Below are 2,998 nucleotides of genomic sequence, written 5' to 3'. Positions count from 1 at the left end.
CCGTTTGTAAGTTCGTTCTCTTTTTTTCTTGTTGTTTTTTTCTTCTTTTCTTCCTTCTTTCTTTGTTTCTTTCTTTCCTTTTTTTGTTTTGTTTTGTTTTGTTTGTTTTTTGTTGTTGTTTTGTTATTATTTCTCTCGCTGGTTTTAAGTACTATGTTTGTGGAACGTTTTCCTCTATAGTCGGAACGTTAAAACCACAAACCCTTGGTACGAAACGTGTGTGTCTGCCCTCCGCCGTGATCTGTTAAAAGGATCGGCTTTTCTTCTTCTTCTTCTTCTTCTTATTCTTTTTCCTTCTAGCTTCTCCCCTCCGTCCCCACAAGTGCCGCTTCTGTTTAAGCCTGTTGGCGATATGGGGTGAAGCGCTTTCCTCGTGCCTTCTTATGCTTTGCAGCGAATCCAACCTGAGATCACGCGTGGCTGTCAGTGGGTGGTGAGAAAGAGAGAGAGAGAGAGAGAGAGAGAGAGAGAGAGAGAGCGGAAGAGAGACAGAGATAGAGAGAGGGTGTAAGGAGGTGGAGTGGGAAGAAGGGAGAGACGGGAAGGGCAAGAAAGAGGGGGCGGACCTCTCCTCCTTCTCCTCCTCCTCCTCCTCTTTCTCGTAGACGTAGTTTCACCTCCCACCTCCCACCCACTCTCCTTCTATCTCTCTCTCTCTCCCCGCCCCTCCCACACCCTCCGTCCTTTTACTAGATGATTGTACCTGTGACCTGTGACCTCCACCCTCTGCGCGCGGGCGGGATACGTGTATGGAGGTGGTTTGATATGTTCCGGAACTTGAAGAACTGTTGATGAACACTGTTGTGTCCGTATTCCACTCTTGTTTTGTTGCTGATGATGGTGGTTGTGGTGGTGGTGGTGGTGTCGTTAGTGTTGCGTGAAAGTGAAACATGTGTGTTTGTGTGGGTGGGTGGGTGAGCGGTGGGGGAAGGGTTGAGAGTCGGGTAGGGGGTAAGGGGGGGGAGGAGGGAATGTGTGTGTGTATGTGTGTGTGTGTGTGTGTGTGTGTGTGTGTGTGTGTGTGTGTGTTTATGACTGCACGCACGCACCAGGTTTTTCGTGAATGTACTCTGTCTGTCTCTGTCTCTTTCTCTCTTCCACCCAACGCTTTGTTTTCCCACTCTCGGTCTCTCTCTGTGCCTTTCTTTCTGTCTGCCTGTCTGTCTGTCCGTCCCCTGTGTGTGTGTGTGTGTGTGTGTGTGTGTGTGTGCGTGCGTGTGCTGTGCAGTGCTGTTCAGTGCAGTGCAGTGTAGTGTAGTGTAGTGTAGACTGGTGTACTGTACTAGACTGAACTGTGCTGTACTTACTATGTCGTACTATAATTGCTCTCTCACTGTGCAATACTATAACCGTACTACACTGAAACTGACGTCAAGCACTGCACTGCACTACACTGCACTACACTGCACCGCACAGCACCGCACAGCACCGCACTGCGCTGCGCCACAGGCATTGTCACAGCAGGTGCATGTCATAACGACAAAAGAGTTGTTTGCTTGCACTCGATTTCCGCCACTAACATGGTGTTCTGCTTCACCTCAGTTAAATAAATTATTGTTTTATGTGTAGTGAAACTCAGGATGCGTCCCGGCTGCGTCACCACACTGCAGCGCACACTTTGCTTTCGGTCTGAACATATACAGAGCTCACAAAAAGTGTAACTGCTGCCTAGAAATTAAAAAAAATAAATAAATAAAACAACCAAACAACAACAACAAAAACACACACACAAAAACAAAAACCACCAAAAAACACCGCGTATTATTTTTTTTTTTAATAACATGTTATAAAATCGAAAGATAATCGACATTAAAGCAAAACAGCTTTATGTTTTAACCACTGGTTTCACACTGAATATACAAAAGGCGGTTTTAGACGCACGTGCACCACAAACAACTTGGGGGGGGGGGGGTGGGGGCACGGGGGAAGCGTTTGGAAAAAAAAAATTGATGTTTCAGCCAGAATTGTACATTCATTAAGTGGGGGTGTAAACGACAGCTATGGAATGTTGTTTGCTGATAGTAATGACCGGAAGTACATGTGCATGGAAGCCGTTTCTGGTTATGAGTGGTGTTCCTGACACTGGCTGCAGACACCGCTGTTTGTTGGACATTCAGTCATTTCATCATGGCCACCAAGAAGAAAACTGTGCAAGTTCCCAAGTAGTCCTTTTTTTTTCTTCTTTTTTTTTACGTGAGCGAAGTTTATGCTGCACCTGTGACCTCGGTCTTTTTTTTCATTTTTTTTTTTTCATTGCGATGAATGGGTTATTTTATATCTGTGGGTATATATATATATATATATATATATATATATATATATATATATATATATATATATATATATATATGTGTGTGTGTGTGTGTGTGTGTGTGTGTGTGTGTGTGTGTGTGTCCTATTTGTTTTTTTAAATACACACACACGCACGCACACACATACATACAAACACGCGCGCGCGCGGGCACACACACACACACACACACACACACACACACACACACAGCTTTCTATCTCTCTCTCTCTCTCTCTCTCTCTCTCTCTCTCTCTATATATATATATATATATATATATATATATATATATATATATATATGGAGAGAAAGAGAGAGTGTGAGAGAGAGAACGGATTTCAAACCCGTCGAGTCTTGACATGAACGCAAATACTGGTCCCCGTGGCCCAGCGGATCATGTCCATGGACCGTGGATGGACGGAACAGCCAACTGGATGAAACGTTCGGGACTTTCAATCTGTGGTCCTGGGTTCGATTCGCGGTCACGGTCTCTGGTGAATTTTGGGTGGATATTTTCCTGATCCCCTCGCGGTCAACAGATGTGCAGACTCGCTAGCACCTCCCCCCTCCCCTTCAATTGTATACATTTGTGGAATATAAAATGCGCCTCGTTCAAGATACCGTTATCCATGTCATCGTTCGGTCAGTTATAGAAAGAGGAATATACTCAGCATAAACACCTCCCGGAAACGAAAAAAAAACATAAA

The 2,998-nt window shown here is 44.7% G+C and overlaps 1 protein-coding gene across 2 annotated transcripts in view; it reads right to left on the bottom strand.

The window, feature by feature from the left end:
* The window catches only part of LOC143288642 (protein Wnt-10a-like), a 70,946-nt gene extending 70,580 nt beyond the window's left edge, over positions 1 to 366 (bottom strand). Inside the window, exon 1 of one of the 2 annotated variants that reach the window (XM_076597321.1) lies at positions 1 to 366. This exon is cut by the window's left edge and continues 334 nt beyond it. The gene's annotated coding sequence lies outside the window, so the exon portion shown is untranslated. The other variant, XM_076597310.1, reaches the window with a different exon arrangement.
* Between the last annotated feature and the right edge of the window lie 2,632 nt (positions 367 to 2,998).

The sequence above is a fragment of the Babylonia areolata genome, chromosome 1 (genome assembly GCF_041734735.1).
Source record: "Babylonia areolata isolate BAREFJ2019XMU chromosome 1, ASM4173473v1, whole genome shotgun sequence".
NCBI classification, from domain to species: Eukaryota; Metazoa; Mollusca; class Gastropoda; order Neogastropoda; family Buccinidae; genus Babylonia; species Babylonia areolata.
This window is presented reverse-complemented; position numbering and strand designations above follow the sequence as displayed.